Source organism: Bos javanicus, chromosome 29 (assembly GCF_032452875.1).
Source record: "Bos javanicus breed banteng chromosome 29, ARS-OSU_banteng_1.0, whole genome shotgun sequence".
Lineage (NCBI taxonomy): Eukaryota > Metazoa > Chordata > Mammalia > Artiodactyla > Bovidae > Bos > Bos javanicus.
Window position 1 is genome coordinate 29,140,245 of NC_083896.1, and position 23,416 is coordinate 29,163,660.

Consider the following 23,416-nt stretch of genomic DNA (forward strand, 5'->3'; position numbering starts at 1 on the left):
CAAGGAACCCTTGCTGGTGGTAACGTTGATTTTGGATCCTGGGGGCACTGCTGTGGTGTCCTTGCAAGGCAGGCTTCGTGTTTGACTCCCCAGATCCTACTACACGGCTGGGCAGGTAATGAGTCCTCAGTTTAGGATCCTCAGGACTTAGCAGGTCCAGTCTTCTGCGGAAGATGGCTTCCATCCACGAGGCTGGCTGCGGTCACCCCTTCCTTTCCCCCCTCCCTTTCTATCTATCAGTGACTTTGCAGCCTTAGAAGACAGGCAGGGGGTCCTTTCAGACCTGAGTCCGGGCTACTTTATACCTAGAAGTGTTTGCCCTGAGAGAGAGGAAGTACAACAGGTCAAGACTGGAGACAGTTATCCACTCTCCATGTGCGTGTGAAATGTGGAAGCTGGTGGGGGGGTGCGGGGTGAACAAGAACCCAGAGGGTGGGGCAGACTGAGCGTGTTACAGGCTTGCTTTAGGGAAAGGGGGGCAGTCACCATGGACGCACAAAGCTATTTACAGGCTGATCAGGGACCCTCACGCTATTTACAGGCCAACTCCAAAGGGACCAAACAAAGGGCAAAGCAGCATCCTAGAGCACCCTGCTCTTTGCGTGAAAACAGACCTGTTTGGGTGTGCACAGAACATCCCTGGGAGGGAGATCTAGAAATTGTGACGCTAATCGCCTCTGGCTGTGAGGTGGAAGAATGGGGATTCAAGGTCAGAGGTAGGAGAAATGCTTAGGTTTCCATACTTAATGTTTTGTGCTCCTTAAATTCTTTACCTTCTTTGCTGTATGTTTTTAAAATTTAATTAAGAATTAATTAATTTTTGGTTGCACTGGGTTTTCCTTGCCGCTCGGACTTTTCTCTAGCTGGTTGCAGCGCGAGGGCTTCTCATTGAAGTGGCTTCTCTTGTTGCAGAGTACAGGCTCTAGGCACTTAGGCTTCAGTAGTTGTGGCCCACGGGCTTAGTTGCTCTGCAGTATGTGGGATCCTTCCAGACCAGGGATGGAACCTGTGTCCCCTGCATTGGCAGGTGGATTCTTATCCACTGAACCACCAGGGAAGTCCTGCCATATGCTTTTAATCGCCTAATTACAGAAACAAATTTTAATTGTTTTTTTTTTTTTAGCCAAACTATGTGTTGTAAGTAGGCAGGTGGCTAATGGGCAAGTGATGGAGAGGTCGCTATGCACCCACTCCTCTGGGTCCTTGCGGCCAGCGCAAGGGATGGTGGACATGTGGACAGAGAGGCGCCCTTGTTCCCCAGGAAACTCATCCAGGTGTTGGGTGTTCCTGGCATCTCTTTTTTAGGAAGAGAAATTTCTTCTTCAGAATTCATTTGCTTATTCTTTGTCCAACCTCCTGGAGGAATACCTATGCCCATGTGTCTGAAAGTCTCCTCTCCCTCAAAGGGTTCTTTTGCACATCTTTTCTCTTTAAATTTTGGGGTGAATTAGGCCTTATCAATGCAGAGAAGGCACTGGCACCCCACTCCAGTATTCTTGCCTGGAAAATCCAATGGACGGAGGAGCCTGGTAGGCTGCAGTCCATGGGGTCGATAAGAGTCGGACACGACTGAGCGACTTCACTTTGACCTTTCACTTTCATGCACTGGAGAAGGAAATGGCAACCCACTCCAGTATTCTTGCCTGGAGAATCTCAGGGATTGGGGAGCCTGGTGGGCTGCCGTCTATGGGGTCGCACAGAGTCGGACATGACTGAAGTGACTTAGCAGCAGCAGCAGGCCTTATCAATGAGCAGCCTCATGTTGAAGTTTTTGTTGAATAGTTGTAACACATACACACACACACACACACACACACACACACATCCCTGGGGAAATACAATGTCTCCCTTCTCACTATAACCCTCTTACTCAAATGTCTTCAAAATGGCTGAGGATATTACCGTTAATCTCATTTCCCCAGACATTGATGGAGGAGAAAAACACTCAGAGTGTTACAGAATATTCTGAGCAATGGAAAACTGTGTGCTAAGGAAGGAAGTTGTCTCCTGAGCTGAACTCTGTAGTTCACTGCCATTAATGTTGTCATAATATTTTTCTTAAATAACAAAGCTGCCTAACATGACTATCCCACTTAACTTGTAATTTCAGACAGTTATTTCCATGTTAACTGGAGGAAATTAAGACATTAAACTGAAACACAAATGACTCTTGCTTTAAGTTGTTTTGAATGTCCCTATGAAGGAACTAGTTGTTATTGTATTTTCATTATTTTCGTTTCCACAAGTATTTATGGGCCCTGACAGAACTGTGGGATATTCAGAAGCCTGAGATAAGCCCCCTTCCCCAAACTTAGGAGCTGCCAGTCATCTTGGGGACATTCTCTGCCTATGCGGCCAGCAGAGAAGTCCAGAAAAGAACATGCATGGAAAGGAAGGAGAACATCGAGCTGAGTAGAGAGTCTAGGAGAAATGGAATTAGATGGAGAAAGAGCCTTGGGAATTGGCTATAGAGGATGAAAGATAGAGGGGGGAGGGAAGGGTGGGTGGAGAGGCAGTGGTCGGCACTTGAGTGAACTGGGAAATGAGATCCAGCTCTCCTGAGAAAAGATTTGTGCGTGTCTAGGACCCTGTGTGATTCTGATGGGAAGGGCATGAGCTTTAAAGTAAAAACACCTGTGCGTCGATCCTGCGTCTGCTATTCATCAGCTCCGTGGCGTCCAGGATGTTACCCTACCAAGAATCCTTTTCTTTGTCTGCATGCACGGTGCTGGCACGTCATACAAGGCTGTCTTGAGATTCCCTAAGCACATGCGTGGTGCTACTAGGTACCTGACAATCGCTAGCTCTCTCACCACCTGCCTCTTGTGGAGTATTGGGGTCCAGTAAGAGGTAGGAAGGGGCTTCCCTGGTGGCTCAGTGGTAAAGAGTCCACCTGTGATGCAGAAGATGCAAGAGACCTGGGTTCAGTCCCTGGGTGGAGAAGATCCTCTGGAGGAGGGCATGGCAACCCACTCCAGGCAAGTGTTCTTGCCTGGAGAATCCCATGGACAGAGGATCCTGGCAGTCTACAATCTATAGGGTCGCAAAGAGTCAGACATGGCTGAAGCAACTGAGCCCTCTTGCACACATGCAAGAGGAAGGAGAGAGATGTGGTTACAGGGAGAAGTAAACACCAGGCTGAGGAATTGGAGCTCTGTCTTGCCAGGCACAAAGACCCAGAGAAGCAGAGTAGTAAGGGTCATACTTTAGTTGGATCCATCTCACGGTGGCCTCTGTCTGGGAGGACTGGCCAGGCAGGGGAACTAGAGGCAGGGCCACAGTATTGCAGGAATTCTGTCATGGGATATAAGCAGCATCTCCTAGAACACAGGGATCGGGCTTAAAGACTTTGTGGATAAGAAGATGGGCAGAAGAACAAGTCAATGATGAACCTAGACCTTGGAGCCAGAGTGTAGAGACTGCCGTGATGCTGTGGACAGAAAGGAGCCAGGCGCCCTGAAAAACTGTTGGCGGGTCAGTACTGAGCACAGCTTGACTTAAGGTGACAGCTGGACACCCAGAGGAAACGTCAGGCTGAGAGGAAAGTCCTAGGGAGAGTGGTCAGCTCCAGAGGAATCTGTGAGTCACGCCCTCCCGTGGATCGAACCTGCGGTGTGCACAATTGTGCACGTGCATTTGTGTATGGTGCACGTGTGTGCACGTGTGTGTGTGATCTGCATGTGTGCACCACTCGAAGAGCTAGAGAGCATCGTGAGGGCTCGAGGTGGCCTTTGGTGGACGCCTGTGTCCACAGTGACCAGTAGGGGTGGGGCCACATCGAATAGGGTGGATCCCGGGGTCGTATGGGCACCGAGTTAAAGGGAAATGAGGTCAGGACAAGGCCGCTGGATTTCGTGAGAAGGTGGCTTTCAAAGAGAGGGCGGTTTCAGAGCCTGAGCCGACACAACTGCCCCCTTCCTGCCCAGCCATAACCTTTCTTGCCTGGACCGTGTTTGCGTCCGGCTTCAGTTGTTTATTCTTTCCTAGATTGCTGGGTCCCCCTCTTCCCTCATCTGTACCGCGTGTGAGTCTCCCCCTGCCCGAGTGTGCACAAGCATTATGAGAATGTCCTTTTGCTCTCTCCACCTCGCACACCTCGCCCTTGGGAGGCAGCTTCTCCATCCAGTGAAGGATGAAGCTGAGCTCTCAGGTGCTCAGGAAAAATACCTCGGGGTCATCCCAGCCCCTCTCTTCCTCTCACAGTTGACACCCGTGAATTCAGAAACCTGGTCGGACCAAACCCGTCACCACTGGTGTTCCCACCTTGGTCCGTGTCTCCGTTGCACCTGGGTTGTTGTGAAAACCCCCGACCCATTGTCCTGCTTCACCCTTTCCCTCTTTGGTCTGTTGTCAAGCCCGCAGCCAGAAACTCCAGCATGATAAGCAGATCCCACCACTCCTCTGCCCAAAAGCCGCCAGTGGCTTCCCATTTTGCCCAGAATGAAGATGCAAGCCTAGCCCGGCCCTGCCTGACCGGGTGCTTGCCAGTTCAGCCACATCTCCCAGAGCGGCCACACTGGCCTCCTCTGTTCCTCCAACATCCCCTCCCGCCTGCAACACTGTCCAGTCTCTGCTTTGCTGTCATCTAACCAGCAAGACGCCTATAGGTTGTCACCAATTTGACCACCTCGTAGAAAACAGCAACCCCCGCCTGACTCCTGATACCCAACCCCTTTGGTTCTGGCTTAATTTTGTCTGTCTTGAGTACTGTGCATTTGCTTGTCTATTTATTATCTAATCCAATTGTATTCTTTTTTTTAAGATTTTTTTTAATGTGGACCATTTTTAAAGTCTTTACTGAATATGTTACAAAATTTTTCTTTTTTTTATATATTTTGGTTTCTTGGCCTCAAGGCATGTGGGATCTCAGCTCCTGGACCAGGGATTGAACCCATACCCCCTGTGTTGAAAGGCAAAATCTTAACCCCCGGACCACCAGGGGAGTCCCTAAAAGTGTATTCTATGAAGACGGAGAGTTTGTTTTCTTTATTGCTGTGAACTCAGTGCCTGGCACATAGTGGGTGGATAATAAACAGGAGCTGAATGAAGGAAAACTAACATTTGCAGGGTACTTAAGATGTACTGAGCTGTGTCTTGAACACTTTGACTAATATTAAGCTGTTACTCTAAAGCATATCAAATAATACTCTACAGATTCCTCAAAGCAATCTGTAGAGTATTATTATTCCCATTGTATAGATGAGGAAACAGATAAATACAGATATAAATCAATATTTATTATTCAAGCTGAGGATTCAGATTAGAGGCAGAGAGCAAGGTAGAGGGGATGAGGAGATCATTCAACTTCCATTTGCTCTCATTCATTCACCCATGAAATATTCAGGAAGCACTTGAGTATGTCACGTCCTCTGCTAGTTTCTGTGGATCTGAAATTGAACAGAAAACTATTCTCAGTGTCCAGCCTGATGGTGGAAACAGCTGTTTAAACAAAACTTAGAGCAATATGGTAGGTGCTGAAAGAGATAGAAACTCATCATTCAGAAAGCATGGGCAAGAAAGGGTTTCATCTAGAGAAGTCAGAGAGGACTTCCTGGAGGAGGTGACATTGGCAGTGAATCTCTGAATGAGTGTTACATGTCTAAGAAAATAGGCTCTTCCTGGAAGGATACAGGCCAAGATCTTTTTTTTTTTTTTTAAGATTTTTTTCTTTTTTTTATTGTGGACTGTTTTTAAAGTCTTTATTGAATTTGTTACAACATTGCTTCTGCTTTATGTTTTTAGAGGGTTTTAGCCCCCAGGCATGTGGGATCTTAGCTCCCTGACCAGGGATCAAACCCTCATTCCCTGCACTGAAAGGCGAAGTCTTAACCACTGGACCATCAGGGATTTTCCTAGGCCAAACTCTTGAGCCCGGCACATGGGGCCACAGCTGAATCTGCACTGGAGTCACGGCCTCGTCTCCTCCATAAACTTCTCATTGGTTCCTGGATCACGCTGCTATTTCCTACCCTTGCAAATACCACGTCCTCTGTCTGGACCGCCCTCCTCCCCACTCCTCAGTGTCCCCTCCACCCCAGGATGGCCCTGTGCCCTCTTTTAAGCTCCATATTACCCTCCTGACAGACTAGCTCACTGTCACGGTTGTGTGACCCCCTCCGAACCAGGACCCCTCTGGGGACAAACAGTCTTAACCCCGTCATTCTTGCTGCTGTGTGATATCAGCAGACCTCTCACGTGGTGGACATTCAATGTATTTTTTTTTTTTTTTTTCGGTCAAACTACACAATTTTTGAGATCTTAGTTCCCTGACTAGAGATCGAACCCGTGCCTCCTGCCGGGGAAGCGCGGAGTCCTAACCACTGGAAGGGAAGTCCCTCAACATACTTCTGCTGGACTGAGCTGAGCCTGGGCTGGAGGGGAGAAGAGGACTTTTGTGGTTGGGAAGACCCACCAGCATGAGAGTGGCTGGAAACAGCAGCTGAGCAGCCCTGGTGGAATGAGCTGTAGACTGAGGTCAGGTCCCTCAGGAGGTGGCGTCAAGGAAACAGGAGCTCCCGGGCTGTGGAGTGTGGGTGGGGCACACAAGGGGCCCTTACAATGGGCTGTGAGGAAAGGCTGAGCCTGCTGAGAGACATAAGCCCTGGGGGCCATCTGTGCACATGAGGGTCGTGGCCATAGACCCACGTGGGGCGCCTTGGAGCGGGAATTGGTCACAGGGTTGCAGGAACATCACTGCCTGCTCCCTGCACGCCTGGCCTGCCGATCGCCCAGCCTGGCCACCTGGTTGGAGGGCTCTTCCTAAACCTGGAACGAAGCACTCCCTACCAGATTGATAATAACAAAAATAAAATAATAATAATGGCGGCAAGCGGTTTTTGAACACTCTGCACCAGGCATTGTGCTAAACACTTGGCATGTGTGTCCTATTCAGTCCTCTCTGGGGCAGGGGGAGGTTTATTAGTATTATCCCTATTTTACAGATACAGTCAGTGAGGCACAGAGGGTGCCCCAGCTGGCAAGAAGCAGAACCAAGATTCAAACCCTGGCATTGAGAATTACATGCAAAGGAGGGGTTTGTTTTTTGTGCTCACTCACTTCAGTCAGGTCCAACTCTCATAGCCCCATGGACTGTAGCCCGCCAGGCTCTTCTGCCCATGGAATTTTCCAGGTGAGAATACTGGAGTGGGTTGCCATTTCCTCCTCCAGGGGATCTTCCCAACCTGGGGATAGAACCCTCGTCTCTTGTGTCTCCTGCTTGGGTAGGTGGGTTCTTCACCACTAGCTCCACTTGGGAAGCCCAGAAGGGAAGGGATAGTCCATTCACGTAGGGGAGTCGCCTCGGGGTGCTCAGTGTGCTTGAGGGTGCCTGGAGTGCAAGGGGGTGAGTGTGCGTGAGTGTGTGTGTTTGTGTGCATGGTTGAAAGAAAGAGAGAGGTGGGTGCAGAGAGAGGGGTTTTAGTGACTGCTGATGTCAGGTGTTATTTGTCCGGACAGGACATACCCAGATCCAAACAGGCAGAGCCCCAGATTTCACCTCTGCAGGGAAACCTGAAAACAAAACAAAGGCTCCAGACCCAGGGAAAGCTTCCTGGGACCCGGACACATGGCAGGCATCTAATATGTGTTAGATGACTCACAAAGATAGACACATTTCTGACCTAGGGGTGGGAAGATGAAATTCTGAGCTCTAGCAGATTGCAGCGTGTGGCCCTGGGCGAGTCTTGTCCTCGCTCTAGTCCCCGGCTCCCTCCTCCCGGAAATGAAGGTGATGGTAATAGATGCTTATTTCAGCCCCGGGCTGAAACTTGGCTGCACAAGTTTCAAGCCCGAGCTCAAAGATAGCAGCCTGCTCAGGCTTCCTCCGGGGCCCTGGCCTGGCTCTGGCCCACGAAGCTTTTGTTTGGAGTCAGATCAGATGCTGCCAGTCCACTGAGGGAGGTGGGAGGACTGGAAAAAGACCACAGACAGTGAGGACAGAGGGCAGAGAGAAAAACATCTCAGCTCATATTGGATATCTCAGGGATGCAAGACCCTCCAGTCCATATCCCCTGGGGAAAGGGGGGCGGCCAGGCCATCCTTCCCCTTGGGTCCATCAGACAAAAGGTCCTAAACTCTCATTGCCCAGGACCCTGGCATAGGGACAGTGCCTCCAGAGCGGGACTGACTCCTGCGTGCAGGAAGGAGCGTGGCATCTGATTTCACTTCCCACAGCTGCTAGCATAACGTCGATATTTTTTTGTGGTTGCAGACAGAGTAAAGAGAGAATAAAGTGTCGAATTGTTTGGCATTATCAAGGATTTCAGCTCCCCAGGACTCCTGCATAAAGAGATGGAAATAGAACCGCCGGAGCCAAGAAACACATAGAAGTATATGAATTTATTACATATTATCTTTCCTCCTTCCAAACAGCCCTGGAAATGTCAAAAGATCATCTATTGTTTCATTGCAGGCTTTGGGTTTGGGGGGCTCTGGGCTGAAGCATGAGACGGGCACTAGGAGAAGAAGATACACATGTTTTCCCAGGGCCAGCTTTCTCATTCTTTCCTTTCTGGGTGTGAGTTTCACAGATGGATTGGCTGATATTTAGGCCAGAGCAAGCACGAGATCACACATTTGCACGCTTGTAAATGTGTCAGTGCCTACTGTGTGCAGGGCTCTGAGTGTGGTGCTACTGGAGATCCCAGGGCTGGTGTGAGGGGCTCCGGGCCCAGTGCTGATGGTCCACTATGTGGTCATAGCATCTTGGACGCAGCTAGCTCCGTCTGCCTGGAGAATCCAGAGAGAGGCTGGCTGTGATGCCTGGAGGAGATCCAGGAAGGCTTCCCAGAGAAAGTGACATCCGAGCTGGACCTTGAAGGAGGAGTAGGCTTTCTGCTGGCCCAGGAGGGGAGCACCAGCATCGCAGGCACAGAGAAGATAGCAGGATGGCAGGAGCTGAAAGGCCACACCCAGGCATCAGACCTAGAAGTTGGGCCTAAAGGGCAGAGGGTACCTGAGCCCAGAGCTGCCCCAGCCCCTGGCCACCCATTGAGTAACTGAGGCCTTGTCTGATAAGAGATCTGTTTTGTTCTCTCCCTGATGCTGCTGTTGTTCAATCTCTCAGTCATGTCTGACTCTTTGCAACCCCATGGACTGCAGCACCCCAGGCTTCCCTGTCCTTCACCATCTCTAGGAATTTGCACAAACTCATGTTTGTTGAATCAGTGATGCCATCCAACCATCTCATCCTCTGTCACGCCCTTCTCCTGCCCTCAATCTTTCCCAGCATCAGGGTCTTTTCTAATGAGTCAGCTCTTCTCATCCAGTGGCCAAAGTATTGGAGCTTTAGCTTCAGCATCAGTCCTTCCAATGCATATTCAGGATTGATCTCCTTTAGGATGGATTGGTTTGATCTCCTTGCTGTCCAAGGGATTTTCAAGAGTCTTCTCCAGCACCACAGCTCGAAAGCATCAATTCTTCAGTGCTCAACCTTTTTTACGGTCCATCTCTCTCATCTGTACATGACTACTGGGAAAACCATGGCTTTGACCTTATGGACCTTTGTCGGCAAAGTGATGTCTCTGCTTTTCAGAGACCAGACACTGTCTAGCCTCTGATGCTGATATGGGTGTGGTTCTCCACCTGTGGCACTCCCACTGACCACCTGGCCCCACTGCCTTCAGCAGGCTGGGCTTGCAGCTGGGCTCAGAGCCCTCCAGGAGGAAGTTGGCCTCTAACTCACTCCCCAGCTGCCCTCCTCAGGTTGGAGAGAGGCCCACTAGTGGGGAACTCTTGGCTACCCTGTGTACAGGGACGCCACAGGGCAGAGGAGATTGGGGTAACCCTCCAGGGTCAAGGCCCTCGAGGCTTCCACTGCCAGGAGCCATCAGTCTCGTGTACACACGATGCCTGACAAAGAAGCAGGACAGGCAGGTGGGCCAGGAGCTCCCACCCCCAGCTTTTCCTCTTTGACTGGACACCCCCTCAGTGGGAGCTTCAGGATCCCCTCCTCCCAGCCCTCCCCACCTCTCTTTCACCAGGAGGTCACAGAAGTCAGGGGATGTCTGAGTTTTGAGAGACCTTGAGGGCCGCAGAAGCCTTTGGTACAGTGTGGTTGTCCAGCTTCAACCTGAACCTCCAGCTCTAACCCGGCTCCTCAGCCCACAAGGTGCCCTTTTCAGGGCTGGTGGGCTCTTCCTTTCACCCACCTGAAGACTTCCGCCAATGGCTTCCTCCTAAACAGGGAGGTTTGTGAGCGGCCAGTTGTCCAGAGGTCAGGCTTTGTCAACTCCAGGCTCTAGAAGGGACAGGCCGAGGGGGCCCAAGTGTTTGCCTGGTTTCTGCAGCAACTAACTTGTTGCCGCTGTGCTGGGTGCAGAGAGCTGGGCAGAAGACTCCTTCCACCCAGATGGCTATGTCTCCCATCTTCCAAAACCTTAATCCCCACGGGGGTGCGAGGACCCCAGCCCTGGAAATAAGCATAACCTTAGTCGCTTACCTTTGGAGTCTGCTTTTCAGTTTTCATCTCCTGTTTGCACTTGTTTCCTTGTGAGCCTCAGACTCCCCTGAGGGGTAAGGAGAACAAGCATTGCCTCACCATCACTTTTATAGATGAGCACATGGGGGCCCAGCCCGGGTGCCGTGTCTGAGTGCATACAGCTCATTTGTGGAGAGCTGGCACTGGGCCCCAGCCTCTCTACTGCATCCCCAGGGAGGCCTCAGGCCCTGGAAAAGGGGCAAGGGCAGCGGTGGGTCCTTCCCCGCCCAGAGCCAGCACCAGTCTGGAGACTCCGCACCTGGCCTCGGCCTCCCCTGCCCTGATTCAGGAAGTCTGGTGCCCGGGCCTCTGAGATGCCTCCCATCCTCAAGGCTCCTGCTTTATCAGAAAACTGCTGCTTAAACATTTCTCCTTCTGCTTTGGGGAAACGTTGACAGAAATGGAGGACAGAGCTGAATCAGCATTGCAGAACCGTGGGAAGAATTGGGCCTCCATGTAGGAACAGGCATTAGGAAGGTGACACAGAGAAAAACCCCATCTCTACCCCTTACCACCAGAGGATGCGGAGGCCGGTGGGTGAGAGCAGATGCAGGGGTCCTCACCTGCACGATAACATGGTAACATGTTCACTGCCTAACTCTCTACCCGCCCTCCATCCACACTCCCTCTCTGCTGCCTCAAGATGGACATGAGCAGCCTGTCTGAATTAGGGGCTCTGTTGTTGTTCAGATGCTCAGTCATGTCCATCTCTTTGAAATCCCATGGACTGCAGCACACCAGGCTTCCCTGTCCTTCACCATCTCCTGGAGCTTGCTCAAATTCATGTCCATTGAGTTGGTGATGCCATCCAACCATCTCATCCTCTGTCGTCCCCTTCTCCCCCTGCCTTCAACCTTTCCCAGCGTCAGGGTCTTTTCCAGTGAATCAGCTCTTCGCATCAGGTGGCCAAAGTATTGGAGCTTCAGCTTCAGCATCAGTCCTTTCAGTGAATATTCAGGGTTGATTTCCTTTAGGATTGACTGGTTTGATCTCCTTGCTGTCCAAGGGACTCTCAAGAGTCTTCTCCAACACCACAGTTCAAAAGCATCAATTCTTCAGTGCTCAGCCTTCTTTAGGAGCTTAATGCAGGCCAATCCCACAGGCTTCCTGAAGAATGCAGGGAGGTTGCTGGACTCTTGGAATGGCAAGGGAAATGGTTGGAAGGGATCCTCATCACCCGTGGAGAGCGAGTGTACGTATGGGAGCTTGGCTGCCTGGTGGAGCCAGAGAATGGCTCTGAATCTCCACAGGGAGGGCCCCTCAGAAACGGGTTTGCTTGGGTAGAGACCAGAAGGAGCCGGTGCCCTGGACTGTGGCCCCAGCCCCAGGGACCTGTCTCGCCCAGCTCTGGCCCTGAAAGAAAGACTTTCCATTCCCCTTCCCAGGAAACCCCCTCACTTACGGGAAACTGGGTGTTATCTTAAGGTCTGTAAACGGCCTGCCTGCTTTTCCAGCTGGAGCTGTTCATTCAGGACAATTAGCATGCAGTTTAGAGCTCGAATGGAACATATGGCGGGGGGTCCCCAGGAACGAGAATATGGCCTCCTGAGAAGAAGGGGAGTGGCCTAGCTAGGAGCTGAGGGGTGTTTGGAAAGGGGGTGCTCTAAGCAAGTACCCCTGCTCTCTGTGGGAGGGAGCAGAAGTGTGGACTTGCACACACGCCTTCTGCATCCCAGATCATGACTGCATCCGATGTCCCTTAAGCCAGCATTTTGTCAGGAGAGTGGAACAGCCCCATGAGCCTGGGGGATGTCCTCCTCTAGGCAGCTTCAGGGTAGATGCCCAGGGTCTCTGTTGGGTAAAGATAGGGATCCTGAGGAGCTCCTATTTATCCAGACATCCCTGGATGTTCATTCATTCCTTAAATACTGAAAATACTGATGGCAGGGGCTACTCTGTGCCAAGAACCATCCCAGGTATTAGAGAGAGACATTGTGGGGGTAACAAGCCAAGACCCCTGCCCTCGTGGTGTTTCCACTCTAGCATGGAACCTCACACGTGGCACAGCGGTCAGTTGCAGGTTTGCCTTCCCAACTGACAAGGTCGGCACTGTGATTGCCTTTTTACATGCAAGCAAATGGAAACTCAGAGTTTGTAAAAACCTGTCCAAGTTCTCCGAGCTAGGAAGAGGCATGGTCTGGATCTAAACCCCTTGGCCCCATGCCCATGGCACTCACCTAGCCTCAGGGGCAGACAAGACACCCCAGCCCACACGGCCGGCCTCCAGGTGGTCTGCGCGGCCGTAGGATCACCGACTCCGGCGCAGGGAGGTGTACAGATTGCTCTGGCTTCGCTTTCCCGGAGGAAAAATGGCTCCTGGAGATTTAGTGACCTGCCTAAGGTCATGTCCAGTCACACTGTCGTCCAAGAGGAGCCTGGCAGTTTTTTCTAGGGAACCATGCTAGCTTGTCAGTTCGTCTCAGCACTCCCGCAGCTGTGTTCCCGTTAAGATCCAGCCCCCTGCCAGCTCCAGAGGCCAGGGACCCCCCTATTCAGGTCCCCCTGCCCTGCCTGTCCCGAGTCAGAGGGACCCACGGGCTGGACAGGGACTGACTCCCCTGGGCCAGGATCTGGAGGCTCCAGGGAGGGGCCCGCCAAGCAGTGTGGCTGTGCCACCCCCAGCCCGAGTTTGTGCTCGAAGCAATGACTGTAAACAGGTGTCAGGTGTCTTGCAGGGTCAGGAGCTAAACAGTACTCTTGTCTGGAAGAAAAATTGCAGCAACAGCATCAGGGCACCTGCAGAGCTGAAGCAGGGGTGCGGGCATGCGGGGCAGAGGAGAGGCAAACTGACCGCTGTGCAGCAGTTATGAGACTTAAATTGAAGCCCAGGGCAGGTAAAGAACAGAGCTATAAATCCAGCCTCCTGAAGGAAGATTCTGGAGATAGGAGACACGAGTTCACTTAAAATATGTCTGAGATGAGAACCAAAGATCGTTATTTTTGAGTAAGGATATAAAATGCTAAACACTGCCTTTATTAGTCCTTTCTAAAAGCCAGGTGTAAAATACTGCCATTCCCAAGATCGTGTTTTTCCTTTTTTTGTCTTTTAATGGCAGAAATTAAAATCTCCTTAAGCCATTAGCCATCACTCCTCAAGGTGAGCCCGCAAAGTGGTTGTGCCAGGGACCCCTCCCCTCACCCAGGGGGCAAGCTGGCCGCCCCCCTAAGCCTCGCACACCTTTCCCCAGCCCTCCCTGGCTGGCACCAAGTGCCCGCCTGGCAGCAGGTGGCTGAAAAGACTGAGAAGTTTTATGGGTCTGCCCCAGTAGACCCTGTCTCCCACCAGTCGCCAATTTGGCCGGTTGCTTCCTGCTCACAAATACCTAATGCTGAAGATATTCGGCCCCTGGAGCATGGCCAGGCGGGCCTTCCTGGGGGTGAGCAGCTCACTGGCTCAGTCCGGGGTACTCTCAGATGGCACTTCTGCTCCCCATGCCAGCTCTCTTTCTTCCTTCCCACCCTGTCTTTCTTCCTTTTCTTTTTTCTTTTCTTTCCATCAAAGGCTGATGCTACCAGAGAAAAAGTTCATAAAAATGTTATGTCCACCATAAAACCCCTAATGTGGCATTCTGCATGATCCATGCATTAACATTAACATTTCCCAGACAGTTATTGTGAGATAATGGTCCCAGCCATAATTCAGCGGCAGCGTTCCTTCGAGCAAATGTTATGGAGGAATAAATGACTTGCCGAGTGTGCTGCTGCATTGGGGGTGGGGGGAGGTGAGCGGCTCGAAAATGCAGACTCTGGACCTTAGAGACCCCAGCATGGCTGCAGAGGGGTCTGGGGCTCATTCTAAGTCTGACCACGGACTCTCTATGGACCACGAGGCCAAGCCCTTTACTTTCTGTCCCTGTTCTCCACAGTCCCCATCCTTCTTCTGAGGGCTATATTAGGAGGATTGGCCAGGGAAAAGGATGCGAGGCACCCGCTCACATGCAGGGCTGAGAGGGTGATGAGCGGTTTCGGTACCTTGACCAGCAGCATCCTTCTTTCCATCACTCCCCCTGCGGCCCCAGCACACCACCCTCACCTCTGGTGCAGCACTTACCACCTTGGGTTTTCATTATCTGTTTACATGGCTGTGTCCCCTGCTCTAACCGTGCCCTCCATATAAGCAGCAAACACATCTTAGTCTTTTTGGTAACCTAGCCTGTAGCAGATGCTCATTATGTGTTGGTTAAAAGTGGGGAAGCATGGATGGGTGGAAGGATAGGTAGATGGATGGATAGTTGGATGAGGGAGAGCAACAGAAAAAGATCCAGAAATGAAAGCAGGCCATTAGATGAACAGGGTTTGACGTATGTGATAAAGGAGGAAATACCTGAAACAACATTTACGGAGGAAAATCATAAGCGTGTGGGCTCAAATGGGCCTTCGGGGCTTGCCACCGTGCTCCTTTACTCGTTCTGAACAGGATACCTAGAGGGTTGGGTTCAGCTCTCTACCACCTGTCATCTTGCCACTGACACGCAGGCTAGTCATATACAAGAGAACCTTTCTCTATTCTCAAGGAGCTTGCTTCCTAGTGCAGGGGACACAGGAGGCACAGAATTGACCTAGTGGGTGAGTCCGCAAAGTGGTTGTGCCAGGGACCCCTTGCCTCACCCAGGGGTCAAGCTCATGACAAGTGCCGCCGTGGGAAACGTCCTCAACTGGGAGACTAAAGGGTGGGACAAAGGATCCGGGCCTTGGAGGATGAACAAAACCAGAAAAGGCAAACCTGGAGGCCAGGGAGAACATTCAAGAAGAGGGAGCCATGTGGGCGAAGGCACAGAGATGGCTGGAAATAAGGATCCCTCGCAGATGCTTAATTCGTATCCCCAGGTGTTGAGCGCACGATCCTGGGAGACCATTTGGCTCTTAGGTCGGCCTTCCTTAGAACCTACCCCTTTTCTGCTCCTCGCTGCTCCCTCCTGACCAGTTATCAGCCTGTGGTCACGCTCTTAGCCGCATGGCTGGCTCTCTGGCTTGTGCCCAGGCTGGGCCCTGCCAGCTCCACGGATGGCAGCTTCTCTGCTACCTCTGCCCAGTCCTGCTCAGCCCCGGGGGAAGGTGCAGCAGAAGCCCACCTTCCTTCCTGAAGTGCTGGCAGCGGGGGATCTCTGTGAGGAGCAAAAAGGAGCATGAGGGCTCTCTTCCAAATGCCACACATCCTGAGACTATGATCTTTCCCAAGAGCAGTGCCCAGAATGCATGACCAGATTTATTATGCCGGCGAAGGAGATGGCAACCTCTGCAATGCATTCAAGGGACCCTGGAGAGGCTTGGCCCCAATCAGAAACACCTTCCTCGCTCAGGGATCTCGTCATGTCTTAGAGCCGGCGGGGACCTCAGAGGTCAATGGGTTTAACCTGCCATACCATGAAGGTACCTCCAGCAGCAGACTTTTGTCCCCTTCCTAATAACTCCCAGGGAGGGCGGCTCTTCCTGCTGGGGCAGCTCTCGCTGGTAGAACACCCTCACGTGATGGGGAGATTTGTCTCTGTCACCTCCACCTCTCTGTCTCAGTTCTGTCCTCCAAGCAGCCCAGTTTGAAACCAACATGTCCTCGGCATATGCTGCAGCTGCGTTGTGTGTGTGTGTGTGCTCAGTTGTGTCTGACTCTTTGCAAACCCTTGGACTGTAGCCCACCAGGCTCCTCTGTCCATGGGATTCTCCAGGCAAGAATACTGGAGTGGGTGCCATTTCCTCCTCCAGGGGATCTTCTCGACCCAGGGATGGAACTCCTGCACTCTTGCATTGCAGGCGGATTCTTTGCCACTGGGCCCCTTTACTACCTGGGAAGCCCCTCCTCTGCACAATGGCTCTAATTTAAATATTGAAGGTAATACGCACTCCTCTCCCCACGTCTTCTGTTCTGCAGGTGTCTACCTTTCTCTGGCATCCTAGCCTCCCTCCCCAGATGCACAGCTGATGATCAGGTCTCCCCTTCGGATGTAAACACAACCCTCCAAAGTGGTCTGAGCCATTACCCCCTTCACCTGGACTCGTAGGAGTGCAGCCTCAGATTGCAATTACCTTTTTATTGCTTTTGGCAGCCACATCATAACACTGGTACCTACTGAATTTTTTTTTCATATGTGATGCTTTTAAGCTCCATCTCCCTCACTTACACTGTCTGCATTTTACTCTCCCAGTATAACTTTATTTCTCTCTGTTCAACAGGCCTTGCTTTCAGCCTGTGTTTCCTGCCTCACACGCTTTAAATCTTAATTTTGTGTTTAAACACATTAAGTATCCCTTCCGTGTGTGGATGGTAGACACACCTTCTACAGTGGTATGCAAATTGTTGGTAACGATGCTCAACACCCCAAGCTGGTTATTTCAACATGAAAGACCTCCCTTCGTGCTGAAATCTACTAATCAATACTGACTGGGGACAATCACAATCTAGCTAAAAGTTCACCTACCACTTTCCCCATCCAACTTACTCCTTTTTAGTGAAACATAGCACACACGCAATATCATGTTAGTTTCACGTGTGCTGCCTAGTGATGTGATATTTGCATGTATTACAAAATGCCTCCCATGGTAGGTCTGTTGCTGCTGCTGCTGCTAAGTCGATTCAGTCGTGTCCGACTCTGTGCGACCCCATAGACGCAGCCCACCAGGCTCCCCCATCCCTGGGATTCTCCAGGCAAGAACACTGGAGTGGGTTGCCATTTCCTTCTCCAATGCATGAAAGTGAAAAGTGACAATGAAGTCGCTCAGTTGTGTCCGACGCTTATCGACCCCATGGACTACAGCCTACCAGGCCCCTCCGTCCATGGGATTTTCCAGGCAAGAGTACTGGAGTGGGGTGCCATTGCCTTCTCCGATGGTAGGTCTAGTAACTGTTTATTTGTCCCCGTGCATCCAGCTTACACTTCCATCTTATCCCATCTTATCCTATCCAGACAGATATTGTGAAAGATGTCACAGAGCTTGCTAAAATCAAGATAGGTCTTGGAATCTTCCTTATCTACCAGCCTAGGGATTCTAAGTGTTTTTTAAGGGCCATAAAGTTAGTTTGATGTGATTGTTTTTCAATGAAACTATTCTGGTTTGGGGTCATCACTTATTTCTTTCATAAATATTCCAATTTGGAATTTTTGTTAGCAATGAATATCAGACTCACTTTCATGTCGCTTCCAGAATCTAATGTTTACCACTTTAAGAAAATACAACTTCTGGGACTTCCCTGGCAGTCCAGTGGTTAAGATCTCACCTTGCAATGCTGGGGCTGCTGGTTCAACCCCTGAAACTAAGATCTCACATACCTTTTAGCCAAAAAAAAAAAAAACACCCAAAAACATAAAACAGAAGTAATATTGTAACAAATTCAATAAAGACTTTAAAAAATGATCCACATCAAAAAGATCTTTTTTTAAAAAAGAAAGACAACACAGCTTTTGCATCTTCCATCTCTAAAAATGCTTTCCATCAGTTCACAAATAGATAGCAGTGGTTCTACAGTTCGAAGCTCTTTCCTTACTCTAAGATGTGATTTGCTTGTGTCTGCAGCCTTGATTTTATTTAAAGCTATAAGATGCTCATTTACCATCTCCTCACCTATCTCAAACTTGAAACCTTTATAAATCATTTTTCTGGTTTGATGATCACTGTCCTTGAAGAAAACAAAGCAAAGTGGGAGTTAAATCATTTGCTTTCCTTCTGTCATCTGTAACCTCCTCCGTCTGCCCCAGGCTGTAGCCGCCTTCATCCCTTATTTTTGTCTCTTTCTGTTTGCTTCAAGTATTGCTTTTTTTTTTAAGAGAGAGAAGAGAGGGAGCGTGTGAGGGAGGGGGTGTAGGGAGGAGAGTGTTTTCAGTCTCCACTTCATTTTAGTCTTTGGCCTTCCCAGCGCACTTCTAATGGGTTCAGGCTACTCTTGTGTCTTGTTTTTTGTTGATAAGCCCCTCCTTTCATCTTCTGCATGTGTGCTTCTAAGCCTTCGTGGAGCTCAGATTTGAAAATGCAGGCAAAAGATGCGATGTCCATTACATTTCTTATTCCCCATTAGAAAGACATAGGTCAAACCCTCCTCTCTTAAAAACATAATTAGCAATGAAATTCAGCCCAACCAATATTTCCTCTTTTGCTCAAGGCATAGTTCTAAATATAGTGGGTGATACAGAGGTGAGCAAGAATGTCCCCACGATGGACGCGGCAGACACGCAAATTACCAAAGCCGTAGACAGGATGAGATGAAGACGACAGTGCTGGCTTATACAAAGTGTGCAGGAGTCCCCAGGGAAGAGGGACCATTTCTACCTGAGAAGATCAGGGAAAGATCATGCAGGAGGTAGCATCTGAAGTGGTCATGGAAGGCTGGGGAGTGTATCAGAAATCAGAGATGCAGAGAAGGCTGTAAATTCCTTAGGGAGGCACAAAGGTGAAGAAACAGGATGGTGTTTGGGTAACAGCAGATGACTTTATGTAGCTGGACCACAGGGTGGACTGGGGTGGACTACATCCCCAGACAGGCATCCCAAGCTTTGTCCTCTACCATGGTGCCCCATCCCGACACTGGGCCGGGAGTTTGGGGGAGAGTGAATACATATATATGTATGGCTGAATCCCTTCGCTGTTCATCTGAAACTATCACAATATTGTTTGTTAATCAGCTATACCTCAATACAAAACAAAAAGTTAAAAAAAAAAAAAAAACACTGAGCACAACACACTCTCAAATAAACTCATCAACACCTCCTCTGAACCTATTATTCCCCTGTTATCACTTCCCTCATCCACCTTTCTTGGTGACATCACCATCCTCCCAGTAAGGTGAACACTGAACTTAGAATCAAAAGATCTCCACATGAATCTTGGGTCTAGCTCTTCATTTCCCTGAACCTTTATTTCTTCTCTTTCGTTTTCTGTCCATTTTGGCTGTGCTGGGTCTTCTTGCAGCGTGCCGGAAGTGCACTGGGTGTGTCAGCTCTAGAGCACGCAGGCTCAGCAGTGGTGGTGGACGGGTTCTCTAGTTGGGGCACTCAGACTCAGTTGTGGGATCTTAGTTTCCTGGCCAGGGATGGAACCTGGGCCCCCTGCATTGGGAGCACAGAGTCTTATCCATGGACCACCAGGGAAGTCCCTGAGCCTCTATTTCTTTATCTGTAAAGCGGGGGAACAGGGCCTAACTTCCCTGCCCACATAGGAGGGTCGTTAGGATGAGATGAGAAAACATGGAAGGAACTGCTTTGCGAATGGTAGCGCTGCGGGCAAGCGAGGGCACCGCCTCTCCGATGATGCTGGTCCCTCCCAGGGCGGGAGCCCAGGGTGGTAAGTTGTCAGGAATGAATCTGTGGTTTCCTGTGGGTGGTGCCCAATGCACTTGGCAGTTTAGAGACTCGTGAAGGGAACTGGGAAGGTGAGTGGGGCTGGGTGGGGAGGCCAGAGACAAAGGCAGAGATGTGCGCAAGGCTGTTTGGAAGTCACAGACCCAAGCCCGTTTCGGTTGGGGCTGTTTTTGAGACTCTTCAGAGCTGCGGGAGCTCACGCTGAGTGCTGGGCTCTGTGGGACGTCACCCTGCCATGCCTCCAGGAAGCAGGCTGTGAGGTGAATCAGGAATGTTCTCGGTGCCAGGCTACAAGACTCCTAATGCGGAAAGGCAGGGCGTGGGAGGTGCGAAGGCAGGGCCTGAAGGTGCTCCAGGCTTCAGACAACTGCTGGTGCAGACACGTGCCCTGCCTGTCCACCTCCCGCCACATGCCGCACCCTGTGGGCCCTCTGGACACAGGGATGACAAAGCCACAGTCTCTGACCTCAGAGAAGGCCAGGGGAGATGCCAGAACTCTTAACCCAAGGCGATTAGTGCGTAACAGAGGAGTGCTCAGGGTCTCAGGAGCCACCAGCGGCCAGAGAGGAAGGATACTCAGCAAAGCCTTCAGCGGGAGAGAGTCCAGAGACATAGCATATGTGTCCAAGTAAATGAGGCCAGCATGGGTGTTCCAGGAAGAGTGGACAGCAGACTCAGAAGCACGGGGCACAGGGAAGTGTGCTGAGCGCCTAGAAATGCCTGTTTACACCGTGCGGTTGGATCACGGGGTGACGTGAGAGAGCGAAGAGACAGCAGAGCTGGGAGCGTAGACAGTGCGGGTGGGAAGGAGAGAGTAAAGTACCTTAACAGTGAGATATCAGATGTGATGGAAAGGAGGTGAGAGAAGGGGGAGGAAGGAAGAAGAGGAGGTGAGGGTGTCTCCAGATTTTCTTCTTTTCAAAAAAACCTTTTTTGTTTATTTGTTTGGCCGCACCGGATCTTAATCGTGGCGCATAGACTCTTAGTTGCGGCATGTGGGATCTTTGTTCCAGGACCAGGGATGGAAGCTGGACCTCCTGCATTGGGAGCATGGAGTCTCAGCCACTGGACCACCAGGGAAGTCCCCAGGTTTCCTTCTTGAGTGACTGCAGCGACAATGATGCCATTCATCCAGAATGAGGAACAAACGTGGGGAGCGTGGGCAGAGTGGAGACGGTGGGGCTCATGGCTGGGCGTGGTTGAGTTTGGGGTAGGGGGTGGCATGGAGTATCTGGACCACATCCCACCTCCTTCAGTCATGCACCTAAGTCCTGCTGTCCCGAGTAGAATCAGCTGCACTAGAGCCCCTGAGGGCAGAGACTAGATCCCACTCACCTCTGTACCCAGTTCTGGCATGTAGCATGAGCCCTCCACGGTTACACGCTATCTCTTTATCTTCTCTGCCTGAGTTTCTTCACACACTCAAGAATGCCTTTAAAGGCAGTACGGAAAAGCAGACAAACCCAGTGATTCCAGTCTGTGCCCCTACCAGGCTTGGGGTACGGAGTGTGCTGCTCGACCCTGGAGTCTATGCTGTCTCGTTTGGTAGCCACCAGACACATGTGTCTATTAAAATTAAAAGGAAATTAAATTACTAATCAGTTACTCAGTTGCAACAACCACAATGCAAGTGCTTACTAGCCATGTGGTGTCTCCGGTATTGATACAATGAAGAGAGGAGATCTTGCTGCAGAGAGTTCTGGGGGAGGTGCACATGAGCATCGCCTCACTGGGTCTCCAAAGGTTAACAAGGTCATGTGTGTAAAGCTGGACGAGACAGCTGGCTCACGGGAACCTTCAATAAACTTCGGCTGCAATGTTCACAGTGAACGGGGCGACAGTCCAAGATGAAAAGCCACAGGTGCCTGTGAGTGCCAATATGACAGTCCCTGGCTTTAGGAACGATAAATATTCATGTCAGGGAGAGCTGACAGGACCTCAGCATGCACTTTGAGGATTTTGGGGGTGATGCGAGAGGCGCTTCCTCAGGAACCTCCGGAAAGAGGCACTTGGGGGACCTCAGATGATCTCGGGAAAACTGCGGGGCGGTGCCTATGGTGACATCATTTCCTTGTGGATCTGGGTGTGGGTTGGGTCTGGGTCCCAGACTGTAGCAGATGGGCTGGGACCTGGGAGTGGGAGGGGAGTGGGGCCCCTGGCTCCAAAGTCCATCTGCGGTGCAATAGCGGGAAAGGCATGGAGTATGCGTCCAGATGGCCTGGCGATGTCTCTTCCTGAGCGCGTGCTGCGTCTCTGCAGGTTCCTGCCCCTCTTTTGTGCCCTGCGTGTCTGGGGCCAAATGAACAGGATCTGTCACTGACCTGGGAGTCTGCAGGGAGGGTGGAGGGGTTGTGGCTGGAGTTCCCCCTGGCAGCTGGGACAGAGAAGGAGGTAGTGATGCTGGGAGGCTCCCGTTCTCAGGGGCCATCACAGCAAGCCTCATCTTCCATCCCTGAGCTGGGCACCAGCCCGGACCAGAAGGCAGAGATTTCCCAACAAGGAGGTCCCAAGGTCCCCCAGCCCAGCAGACAGCCCTAGCTGAGGACTTCTGATAGACGGACATGGGCTTATCCCTGATCTGCTGCTTCCCTGAAGGCAAAAGGAGAATATTCGCCTTGGCTGGGCAGGAGGAGTGGGGAGGGCAGTCTGGTGTACTGGGAAAGCCCCAGGCCTCTGGACTCCAGCCTGGACATGCTCTCTCACTGACACTCCGTGTGGCTGCAGAGTCAAGCCCCTCCAATCCAGGGGCTGGACAGGTCATCTGGAAGTTGGTCTAGCTCCCTGTTCTACCACGGTGTGTGGAGGTGGCAAGGACGGGGTGGGAGTGGGCTGCGGTTTTCCTTGGGCTGAGACCTGCTCACAGACTGAGATTGTCTTCTCAGCCGAGGGGCCCTGTGCAGCTCTCCACCCGGCCGTCTCCCTCCTCTGCTTCCTAGCAGGATGGATTGAGGCAGTGTGGAGAAATCCGAATAACTAATCAGAGTCCTCATTAACCCCCTGCCGGGATGCTCAAACATTCACTTTGCTGTTTGTGAAGCAGAAAAAAAACCCTCTCCCTACATTAAAATTGATACGTTATTAATCCCTGTGCTCCTGACCTGGGGGCCCGCTCGCCCCATCCTGCCTGAGGCCCAGCGGCTTGGTCGCTACCTCGGGCCACTTGCACTTTCTATTATTTATCGGCCTCGTGCAGAGAGGCCTCTCTTCACAGCAGCGGGCTTGGTGCCAGCTTGGAGGCAGCCGCTTTGTCTTCTCCCTGGTGGGCTGGGCCCACCCCAGGGTTCAGCTGCCAGGTTGCTGGGGTGAGTGGGTGAACGGAGGTATGGACATGTCTTTCTCTGACCCGAGAGGGTGTGGTGAGCCACTCTATATTTCAGGTGAGCCAGCCCAGGGAGCAGGCAGCCTCTTAGTCTAGCACAGCTGTGAAGGCCTGCGGGTTGGTCTGGACCTTTCTGCACATCTCAGCCCACTGTGTCCCATGGGCTCCCTGGCACCACCCTCACCAGGCCTGAACACCATCCTCTGGCTCTGCATCTAAGCAGGCAGCCCGTATACCCTGCATATCAGAACAAGAGTCTACAAATGTGAGTCCTGTGCTGCACCTTGAACCAGGAGCTATGGGGAGCCAAAGCCATTCAGGGCCCAGTTCCTGCCC

The 23,416-nt window shown here is 51.3% G+C and overlaps 1 protein-coding gene across 5 annotated transcripts in view; it reads left to right on the forward strand.

The window, feature by feature from the left end:
* The window catches only part of PKNOX2 (PBX/knotted 1 homeobox 2), a 298,567-nt gene that overhangs the window by 148,790 nt on the left and 126,361 nt on the right, over positions 1 to 23,416 (forward strand). The window contains exon 3 of one of the 5 annotated variants that reach the window (XM_061406327.1): positions 20,775 to 20,937. The exons of the other annotated variants lie outside the window; for them this stretch is intronic. The gene's annotated coding sequence lies outside the window, so the exon portion shown is untranslated. The remainder of the gene's footprint in view (positions 1 to 20,774; positions 20,938 to 23,416) is intronic. 5 annotated transcript variants of the gene reach the window in all.